Below are 12,126 nucleotides of genomic sequence, written 5' to 3' on the forward strand. Positions count from 1 at the left end.
AAGAGGCTGGCTGAGGCCAGCTCCTGGCATCTGGCTAAGCTGCTTGGACAGAATCCTGGTGGTAACTGGGGTTGGAGCCTTCGAAGATCATAAGGAAAAGAGTTGCTTGGTTAGATTTGGATTTTGAGAGTTCACTTTTGCCAGATAAGGAGCTGCATGTATGAAGGTCTCATCTTTCCTTGCGTGGAGAAAAAGGAGCCCCTCCTGGCTCAGCAACCTTCCTGGGCCTCCCTGGTCTAAACTTCCATCTTATCTGACTCAGCTCTGTAGACGATCATCTCAACTGTCCACAGTGAAGGGTCCCCAGTTGCTTCACTGAGGCTGTGTCCACGCCTCTCAGTGTGGTAAGTAAAAGTGCCTACTTGCCTCTCTCGTGGGCAGTGGGGTCTGTCTCAGGAGGAACCTGAGTGGCGGGGTGGGGGGACGACACATGAGCTTGTGAAGAAGTCCCTCAGCCTGGAATTGCGGGCCCCTTTTTGGAAGCTGTGGGCTTTGCTTCCTGTGTGGTCTCCCACTCACCCTCTCAGTTTCTCTATCTGGGAAAATGGGAGAAGAGCATGTAACTTCTTGGTGTGGAGGATTTGGAGAAGGCAGCCAAAAGCTGTCTCCAATGCGCTTCTGTCCACACACAGGACGCCAGTACGGTAGCTGGAGGGAAAGAGTGCAAACGCATGTGTGGTAGATAAACTCAGTCCTTGCTCTTCCACCTCCTTTCTCGGGGCTGTGGTTTTGCTTGTGGTCCAGACCGGCAGAGGTCTTCGCCAAGGAGACAACGTCTATCACCTGGCTGGTTGGTTTTCTCTCCTGTAAGACCGAGTGGTACATTCCACCTCCCCTGGGGTGATTTGAGAATAGTGCTTGGGACAGAAGTGCTCAATCCATGTTTGATACTCAAAACAGAAAAAGGGGCAGTAAATATCTGAGACTTTTCAGATACATAGCGCTCATCAAATTCTCCAGATACTGCAAGGAAAGAGCCTAGAACATAGGATTCAGAGCTACACTGTGTGGTTTCAAATTGTGTGTCCACTCGTCACTAGTGATGAGACCTGAGGCGAGTCCCTACGGAGCCGTGGTTTGCTCTCCTGGTACGTGGGGATTGGACCCTTTGTCTTATCAGGTTGCCCTTCCACTTGTGAAGGTAAAATAAGATCATGTATATAAAGTGACTGGCATGTAGTAAGGGCTCAGGTGCCCAGGAGTTGAGTCTCCTTTGCTTTTGCTTCTTGCTTGTATTCCCGTACCAGCCACAGCTCCATCCTGGAGAAGAGATGACCTCCCCGGCCAGGCCAGGGACCCAAGGCTCCAAATCCATGTGACGCAGGTTCAAGTACTGGGCTTTGCAGTTTGCAAAGACAATCAAAGTTTTGCAGCTGCTGTGTTGGGCTATAGAAAAACAGTGGCAGCAGCATGGTGCAGGGGATGGGGCGGGGTGGGGGAGGGGAATGCCTTTGGGCACTAGGCAGGCGTACATTAGGGGGACCTTCTTTTAATGTCTAAAGGTCATTTCTGACTTTTAAAAAACAACCCGCCCTTCCCTCTAATCACAAAGAAATCAGATACCATGTTCTCAAATACTATCTTTACAAAAGAGACCCCCCGTCTCTTTTGTCAATTTTTTCATGGAAACAAGTAAAGGAAATTCACCTTCCCCGGAAATGATGAGAGTCCAGTGGAGTCACAATAGTCTTCAGGGTCAGGCACAGGCAAGACCCCAGAAAGTCAAGTCCTGTGTTCTGGCTGCAGGGACACTCAGGGGTCCTTGTGAAGCCGGAAATGTGGCTGAGTTTAGGGAGAAGCCGAGTAGTAAGCCCTTCATGCACTTTCATTTATGCATTCATTCATTCATGCACTCATTCATTCATTCACTCATGCATGCATTCATTTAACTGTTATTCACGGAGCACTTACTGTATGTTGGTAAAGCTGCTGCTGGGGATACGAAGAAGTCCCCAGGGCATAGCTTCCGCCTGGAGGGAGATTATGATGTAGGAACCACCCTGGAAGGAGTATGTTAAATGCATTACCCGAGGCACGCTCTGGGCCAGCAGGACTCCACAAAGGACTATCGCTGGAGATCTGACGGAGGCAGAGAACTCAGAAGTGGCTCAGAAGGATGAGTCCGGATTCCTCAGGAAGTCTTTGGGCTGCCAGCTAAGGAAGGTGTTCCCTGCTGAGAGAAGAGAGGGCACCAAGTCTTGCCAAGATGCAGTGCCTTTGGGAAGCCATTGGAAGATCTCAGGCAGAGGAGCCCTAGGACCAGTGAGAGAAGGCAGCCAGTCTGCAGCCCAGAGAAACCACTGGAAGGAGAGAAAACTGGAGTCAGGAAGGTCAGTGATCGAGGCCACATTGGAGGCCCTTGCGTGTGTAACTGTTACCTGAAATCTGGGTTTGCCTCTGGGTGGGTGCAGAGCCAAAAGACACAACAAAGTCAAAGAGCAGAAGAAGGAAGGATTTATCACTTGCAGGAAGTGAGGAGAACACTGGGGATCGTTCCCAAAGCAGTGTCTCCCCGAGAAAGTGAGGAAGTTTTAAGCTAAGGGTACATGCATATTCATGAAGGGGTTTGGGTGTTGACTGAGGTCACAAGGGTCAGAAAAGGTCAACATCATCATCCCTTAGGTTCCAGTAGATCTGAGGGCTGAGCGCCTGGGGGATTCAAATTCGGTAAAACAGCTCAGGAAAGTGCTTCAGGCTAGTCTTTACCATTGAACCGGAACTGGGAGTCTTCACAACTGAATTGTTATCTTTGCTATTGTTACTTCTCTTGCTTGATAACTGTTCGTCCTTTTGTTCCCTTAAGATCATGATTACTGAAATCTGTTCAAGGACTAGCATTGTGGCCTGACTTAGATCACAAAACGGCTTAGGCCAAAAACTGCTTCTCTTATGTCAAGAAAGCCATGCCTGGTTCCCATCCGGGGATCCCCTCCCTTATCTGCTTACATAATAACTGTAATATTCTACGCATAATTTGCTCTTTGCTGCCAAGAGCTTAATTTAGATTGATTGACTGCATTTTCACAGCAACCTTACAAGGCAGGGATTACCTACTCAAGATCATACAGCTAGCACACGGAAGATCTGAGTCTCAGTTATCAGTGAACTTGATGCCTAAAACTGTGTTCTAAAGTCTAAACCACCAGAGCATCTGGGTAGACGGGAAGATTAGGGGCGGGCAGAGAGGGCCGTTTACGCCCTCCTGCCCCAGTGGTTGCCCCTCCCCTCCCCCTCCAAGTCTACCCTGGCCAGTAAGTCAGCTCCTGCAGCCCTGCTTACCTGTCTCCTAGGCTTTCTGCAGAGTCATTTGCTCCATAGCAGTTTACCTGCTTCCAGAAGGCTTTGCTCCCTGGTCATGCCCGCCAACCCCATGCCAACGCCCGCTGTCTCCTCCTGCTGCAAACCCATCCCCTCATCCCTTGATGCCCGCCTGCGAGGATGCCCCGCATCTACCTCACCTAAGCATGGTGCTCCTTCTTCCCTGCCCCCCACGCCCCAGCTCAGCCTCTCCCACTGCCTCTCCAGCTGCTGAATTTCACACACTTCAAAAACCCTATCTGTGTTTCTCCTTTGCTTAAGGCCATCCTGCTCCATGAAAGCTGAAAAGGAGTCATTGGAACTGAATGCTGTGTTGGCATTAATAACGAGGATTGGTCCCTGTGGTGCGTCTGCCCTTGGAGGCTTGGCACTTCTGAGAGTGGGGAAAGATATAGGTGAGCCCTGGCCACATCAGAGGGGCCTGCAGGGGGAAGCGCTCCAGAGACACGCTCTGTCCCGAGGAGCATGCCAGGCCCAGGACCCGCGGGAGGCCACCAGAACTGCGCTGAGCCATGCTCCCCAGGTGCAAGGTGTGGCTTCGCCTGTTGCCACGACGCGGGAACACACAGCCAGCATTCACGAGGGCAGCCCTTACTACATACTGGGCACTATCCTGCGTGCATCACAAATTCCACCTCCTTCCAAACACTCAGCACCTCTGTGAGGATGGTACTGTGGCTACCCCCATTTCACAGATGGGGAAACTGAGGCAGGTAGAAATGAAATAACTTGCCCCACGTCACACAGGTAAAAAGAAGCAGAACAGGGATTTAAACCCAAGCCCTCCAGCTCGAGTCTGTGCTCCAAACCTCCACTCTGGGCTGCTTGCCGGCTGCTTCTCCTCATCCGGGGCTCCCCGGCTGGTGCCTAAACTCCCCTCCCCCTGCTCAGAATATCTGGGACCCCCAAGCCCACTGGAGTCATTGGTTCTTTAACTTGATGGAAATAATGCAGAGTCCCAACTAGACTCTGCGATCTAAATCCTCTCTCTGTACCCCCTCCTGTCCCCACTCCCAACGAGCTTCGGGACCTTGAACAAGTTAACTTTGTCTACTGAAGCCTTGGTTTTTCCCCTGTAACACGGGGATATCTCTGTTGGTCCTGCAGGGTTATGGTGAGAATTAAATAAGGCTCTGGTGTTTTGACTTTTAATGTAATGAAGACTCGTACTGACTGATTGGGTGCCCAGCGAGTGCCAGGCCCTATCCTAGCACTTTATAGACACCGAGATCACCTACTCCCACATGCCCTCACAGCAGTAAGTAGCTCCCCAGGCACTGTTAGATGGTCAGCCCTTTTGTCATATTGAGTGGTAGGGGTATGAATGTTTTCCTAGCTCTCTTGATGGCCTTTGAGAGATTTGAGAAGCCCAGAGAGATGTTTTTTGGGCCCCTAGCATGATCCTAGTTAATACTTCCGGGGCAGGGTCATTTAAAGTATTAATTTGTTTTTATCTTCCTGGATTTTCCTCTTTTCCATTCTCTTTCACCTTCCCGCATTCAAGTAGGTAGAAAGCCTGTGCTTCTTTATCTCAGACGGTTATAGCTGGAGGTTCATGGCTAAGCTCCGTGTTGAAAAACCAGACTCTTGCAGAGTTCAGGTAGATGAGACAAAAGCAAAACATGGAGGAAACAGGCTGGGTGGAAATATAATTAGTAGTCGTGGAAGAGCCAGACACAGTGAAGAGGGCTTAGTCACTGAGAAGGGATCAGCTACCAGCCCTGGCCTGAGAGATGCCAGATCTTCTCACTTTTCTGAAGAAGAGACAATTCTGAATCTCAGTGAATTCAATTTAGTTTTTTAAGACAGGTGCCCACCTACATTCTGCTGGATAAAAGCCATCCTGACAGTTGAAGGCAGGCCTCTGGTATAGCCATGGGGTACAGGGTTTGGGGGGAGAAGGATTCCCCCAGATGAAAGAGAGATTCCCCCAGGCTGTGGGCAGAGAGGGATGTGTCTATGGATTCTTTGAGCAGAATCCCTGAACACCCCAAGAGTATGGCAAGACCTCAGAGGAAATAGCTTTGTGGTTCACCAGGCAGTACACGTGGGGCTACCCAACCAGAGAACCTGATGACACACGGCAGGGGTTTAGACCTGTGGGGCCATGCGGGCTAGACGATGGGGGTTGGTTTCAGGAGGGAGTGCTCTGGACAGACCATTTATAACCGCAGAAGGACCTCCATAATGCCTGGGTACTAAGTGAGGCCTTAGAGTAACTGATACAGCCTCAGGAAATGCAGTGAAGAAAGACGGGCTGAATTTCTTTCATCCTGGTAGGAGGGAGCTCAGAATCGAAACTAAGTTGATGTGTGCACAGGACTGTGCTCTTTCTCGCTCGTCTGGGTGTGTGGACTAAGCTTCACATCTTCACACTCCTGTTTAGGGGAGTGATACAGCATCCTTCCTACTTCCCCTGGCAGGGGTGGTGTTGGGAACTTCTGCAGAGTCTCCAACAGAGCTAGCGCCTCCTGTGACCTTCCAGTTGGTGGCTTTATCTCTTCCCATTGGGTGATGCTGATCCCCTGATACTCATGGGGTCCTTCAGCCATCGGCTCAAGATCTTCCTCTGTGCCCTCCAGCTAGTGGTCCCTCCCTGCATCCTCCTTGGTTCTCTCCATTTCTTTTGTAAGACACTTTTTCAGAGTCTTCCATCAAAAGAAGTGATTCCTGAGGTTATTCTGAAAAAGTCTCAGAATGAAGGGTCCATGATCGTGGACTCCATTTCATGCAGTGTTGGTAAATCACATCTTTTGCTCTCTTTCCACAATTCAGCTAATACTTGCAGAATGCCAGGTATGTTTCAGGCACAGTGCTGGGCACTGGGGATGCAGGCATGGATAGGCACGATCTCTTTGCCCTTACAGAGTTCACAGTCTAGTTGGGAGGTAGAAGCACCAACAGATAGCTGTACTATACCATGGTGATGGGGGGTGGTGGTGGTGTGAGTGACGGTGGGAAGGGCAGAGGAGGAGGGTATGTGATCGCTTAAGGTAATCCAGCTCGTACTTGGTGAGGCAGTGTGGGTGAACCTAGGTTCCCAATCCCAAATCCAGTGTCCTTTCTACTCCAGGGGTGGCACAGTGTGCTTGGGACATGGCATCCCCATTTCCCTGTTCTTGCGAGTGATGTCAAGGCTGATGCTTTCCCCACTAATACTCTCCTTCGACCAACTTGCATATTTCCCCTTCTCCCACACCATTATTGTCTTTTGCGGGTGGCCATGCCTTTGGTCTCCAGAAGAGTGTTGCACCCCCTTTATCTTCCACGCTGTGGTTGAGAACACCCTGGACCCCAAAGCCCACTGAGGTTTTCCCACTAGAGAGCTAGCATTCTACTGGTGCCTGGGATTCGCCATGGCAGTGCTCCAGTGGGTCTGGGGCTGATTCTTTAGGCTGGGGAGCTCTGGAAGCCCCCTTAAAGCTGAGTGTCATGGACAGATGGCAACTTCTGATTTATAGCATCTGTTGGTGTCAGTGTCAGTGAGACCACAGCCAATTGATTCTCAGAGCCTCTTGGTTGGACAATGCCCTGGCCACTGCTGGAAACCAGACCAGAGTTATTGGCAGTGCCAGGCATTTTTCAAGGAAACGCAAGCAATTTCAGCTAATCCGTGGGCAGGATTTTCATCCTGAGCTCCCTGATTTCCCTGAAGAACTGTGTGCAGTTGCCAAATGAGAGTGAAAAAAAGTTTAAGGTCTCTTTTGAGAAATAAATGGGTGTTTGATGGGAGTTGGAGTGATCCCATGATAGCATGAAAGAGAAGAGGGACAGTGTGATTTAAAAGCAAGAGCACGGGAGTTAGCAAACCGGGTTTAATTCCCATCCTTGACTCTTACTAGCTGTGTGGCTTGGACAAATTGCTTGCCCTCTCTGAGCCTCAGGAGCCTTAGTTGCAAAATGGAGATACTACTGCCTATCTTCTAAGACTTTGTGCAAAGGACTTAGCACAGTCTCTGGAATATCATGGGATTCTAATCAGCGTTCTTTTCCCTTTCTGTTCTGCTTTGGGTCCTTGCTTGTTGAAAGGTTGAGATCTAAAAACAAGACTAAGAGGCTACTTTCCATGGGCTTTGCTTATCCAAGTTTCCCCATGGCCCGTTTCCATGGGTAATTGACACTATGTTACCACATCAATATTCTTGTCACTCTGACATGGTACAAGTTGACCTCTAGCTCCGTGGATCTCTGGCAAAAATAGTGCTATTTCACCCCGGGGAGCCTCAGATCTCAGCACTGACACATATCTTCATGATGAACACAGACTGATTATATGCTTAGACAGTTGTTTCTCTGCTGAGGTCTTTCTGCCATTTAGATAGTATTGTTCAAGGAAATTACCCAGGCCAGTCCTGCTGCCTCCCAACGGGTCTCTTGCTGGTAATTCAGAATTATCATCTTCAGTTCACCTTCCCTTGTTGATGGATGGACCGATTGATTCATTCATTCCTTCACTCTCTCATCCATTCCTTCACTCTCTCATCCATTGCCGTATTCATGCTCTGAATGACAGTCATACGCTAGCACTGGGAGTAAAATGATGTTCAAGACTGGTGTCAACCCTGCCTTCAAGGAGCCCGATCTAGAGGAGAAGGTAGGGTGGCTGATGAGCCCACCTGAGTGCTGTGAGCACCAAAGCAAAGAAGGGGCATCACAGGCTGAGGGTGAGAGGAGGGGTCCAGGACGGTGCCCTGCGACAGGTGATGTTTGAGCTGAGCCGAAATCAACAAGTAGGAATCAAGTTGACCTGTATTTCTTCCCTCTTTTGTCCTGAAGACCCCCTGAGCAGGACATTAGACTCTTCTATTATCTGTCTCCTGTTTCCATGTCCAGTCTCATATGGCTCGTAACAAACACCATGGTCCAAGCACGCCCCTGAAGACTTGCTCTCTGCTAAGGTTGTGAGACTGTCTTACGTCTCCCAGCCTCTATTCTGATCGCTTTCCTTGCATGAAGTGCTTTTTCTCCATGGTTATGGATATCCTGCTCATCTCCAAGCCTGAACTCAATCCTGCCGCCATGAAGCCTTCCCAGGTTCCTCGAGTCAGAATGCAGTACTCCTCCCTCTGCCTTATGTGGACCCTCCTATTTAGAATGGGGGTGGCTGTGGCTTGTATCATCATTCTGTCCATGCTTATCTAGTTTTAAAATTAATTTATTATTAAAAAACTTTTTTTTTGGTAATTTATTTATTTACTTTATTTATTTTTGGCTGTGTTGGGTCTTCGTTGCTGCTCGCGGGCTTTCTCTAGTTGCGGTGAGCGGGGGCTACTCTTCGCTGCGGTGCGCGGGCTTCTCATTGCGGTGGCTTCTCTCATTGTGCAGCACGGGGTCTAGGCGCGTGGGCTTCAGTAGTTGCGGCACGTGGGCTCAGTAGTTGTGGCGCACAGGCTTAGCTGCTCCGCGGCATGTGGGATCTTCCCGGACCAGGGCTCGAACCCGCGTCCCCTGCATTGGCAGGCAGATTCTGAACCACTGCGCCACCAGGGAAGCCCCATGCTTATCTTTTAACCAGGCTATGAATCCTATTACAGTAGGAGCCACATCTTATTCAAATGACTGTCCCTCAGTGCTAATGTTAAATGAGGTAGGAATGAATCAATCAATTAGTAATTAGATGAAATAAGTATAGTGTGATTTTGGGCGTAGTCTCCATAGTTAAGAAATATCCTCATGGTGCTTAATAGAAGGGGTTCACATACATAGTTCTTAGTAAATTTTTGCTGGTGCCAATTTAGGTAAAGCAGATTTTTCCTTCTTTTTAATTTTAGTCAGTTGAAACTAATAATAACAACAAAGAAACAAAAATAGCTACTATCTTTTGAGAACTACTATGCATAATTAAATTGTTTGTCATGTTTATTACATTTAATTCTCATACTGTCCTTAAATATATTTACAGTTATTATCATGCCCATTTTACAGGTGGGGCAACTGAGGCTGAGAGGTTAAATCACTTGTTCAAAGCGCCATAACAAGTAAGTTTTAGACCTGAGGTTTGAATAGATGCAATCTGGCTCCTGAGTCAGAGCTCTTAACGGCAGCAGTGGATTGTCTCACTTTCTGCACCCTGTCAAGGGTTAACTCTTGCCTTGTGCCAGAAGAAGAACTGGCAGATTCCTGGCAGAGTTTCTATCCATCCCATCACAGCCTTGGCAAAGGTTCCCATACCCTTTTGTTGGCAGGGCTCTCCTAAAAGAAAGTTGTTTTCAACAGAGACACTCATGGAAAGGTCCGGTTTATTTGGGTTGAGTCAAGGAATTTCCAGTCCTTATTGACAACTGAATTGCAGCTTGCAGAGTCCCACCTCCACTCAGGGAAAAGCCTGTGAACGAATGGTCTTCCTCCTCTTTGCCAGCATTTTGCAATGTTGGTAGGGCCAGGCGTTATGATGGAGACTCCATTTGTTGTGCATATTTCTGGATACCCACAATGCTGACATCTGTAACCCTGCAGCCGAGGTTTGTACCAGCGTGGTAATCTGTTTCAGTGCTGCCAAACGGTTCTCTTGAAAAATTTATTGGCTGCTGACCCACTTTCTGCTGTTGCGTTCTGGACAAGTGTTTCCCCAAATTATTTCTGAACAGCACTGAGCGGTTCGGAGAGGAGAGAACAGGACTGTAGAATTTACTGGGGAGGAAAAACACAAACTAAACAACTGCCACCACTAAAAAGCCTGGACTGTAGCTGGGTTCTTCATCATTTGAAATCTAAGTTTCTGAGCTGGTGGTCTTTCACTGGCAAAGGTGATTTTTGTTTTTCTTTAGGTAAGGGAAATTGTCTTCACCTCGTTGGAAGTTTCAGCCAAACATTGTGACATCCAGGAGATGAAGTTGTACACGGTGGATGGTTTGGAAATATCCACTCATAGAAGAAGCCAGGTGTGAAGATGTGGAGGACTGCTGGGTCCCAGGGGAGAAGCACCTCATTCTGCACAGTAATCAGCTCCCTGCCCACTTGTCTAGCTCAGCTCTGATGAGGGAACCCACTTCTCATATGATCTTTTTTTTTTTTAATTTATTTATTTATTTATTTATGGCTGTGTTGGGTCTTTGTTTCTGTGAGGGCTTTCTCCAGTTGCGGCGAGCGGGGGCCACTCTTCATTGCGGTGCGCGCGCCTCCCACCATCGCGGCCTCTCCCGTTGCAGAGCACAGGCTCCAGATGCGCAGGCTCAGCAATTGTGGCTCACGGGCCTAGTTGCTCCGCGGCATGTGGGATCTTCCCAGACCAGGGCTCGAACCTGTGTCCCCTGCATTGGCAGGCAGATTCCCAACCACTGCGCCACCAGGGAAGCCCCTCGTATGATCTTGAGTTAAATCAACTGGCTCAGAGGCCACCAGAAGCTCAGCTCCTAAAATCCCAGTAGCTGTCCCTGACACTTCCAACACCCACGGATTGAGATTGGGAGCTGGTCAGGTTTATTAAGCTTCTACTGCTCTCCTACAGTATTCTGTTCCTTCTGTGTTTTGTTCTAGAATATACATATTTACACTACAAATATTTTTAAAAATATATATTGATTGATAGAATATACAGATTTAAAATACATATTTTTAGAATATGTCTATTTAGGGCATATCTGATACATTAAAGTTTTACCTTACTTGTATATAATATGTACATATATGTATTTATATATGTATATGTACACGTATATATGTGTGTATACATACACATGCACATGCATATATATGTATATGAACTATCTTCTCTTTATATACCTGTAAGTGTATATATATATATCTCCAAATAAGTGCTTGAGAAGGAAACATTCTATATATAAAATTTAAATAGTATATATATATACATGCACATGAATTAACTTTTATGTATAGAATGGTTCTTTAAATCATTTACATTATATATATATATTTATAACTATATAAAGAGAAGGTGGTTCATATACTTATATGTATATATGTGTTATATATATATATCCCTTCTTTTCAAGTACTTACTTGTACACACACACACACACACATGTCCAGCCCACCTTGCATACGTGGTTCCCTCTTTCCAGAGCTCCTCAGCAGTCATTGGACACCCCGACCCTGGCTGTCAGTTTCAGGAGGCCAGTCACCCCCGTGAGAGGCAGAAGAAATTCACAGCCCTCTGTAAAATCTCTCACTTGCTTTGCACTCGGGGGATGTGAAAAGTGTTCTCTCTCTACCAGCTCCTCGCTTTCCATACCCTTTGACCCCCTCATAATTATTACCTTGTTTTCCTTCTTTACAATTTTTCATCAGAGCTTTTATTACTATTATTAAATGAAAATTTTAATATGTAGTTCAAGGGAAATTCAGTCTGTATGTTTCAGATTCATTTACAGTTAAATCATCAGAAGTCGTTTTGCAATCACAGTCTGGCAGCCAGGGGACCTTGGAGACTTTTTTCAGCCCTTTGACTTGGAGTCAAGATGTGCCGTGCTGCCTGCTGCAGAGTGCTCTGGACCCCCCATCGGGCAAGCGACAGTCTGCGCAGCAGGGAGTGGCAGTTGGTAGGTGTGTAATAGGGATTTGGGCCCGGGGACCAGGTTAACTCCTTTGCTGATGGCTCAGGTACCTGCTTTCCTAAGATGGACTCTGCCTTGTCATCCTGCGCTCAGATTCTCCGTCTATAAACTAGGGTATTACCCGCGCTTATTAACATCTTCGTGCTTCATCCCCCTTATCTTTAAAATGGAGATAATAATAGTACCAACTTCCCAGTGGCTACGAAGAATGCGTGAGCCTCTAGGGAAAGTGCTTAGCGTTTGGTCTGGTAAGAGTTATTATCGTTTGCGTGACCGCCAGTGGGTAGAAAATCGC

The sequence above is a fragment of the Balaenoptera borealis genome (assembly GCF_965194805.1).
Source record: "Balaenoptera borealis genome assembly, chromosome: 8".
In the NCBI taxonomy this organism is placed as follows: Eukaryota; Metazoa; Chordata; class Mammalia; order Artiodactyla; family Balaenopteridae; genus Balaenoptera; species Balaenoptera borealis.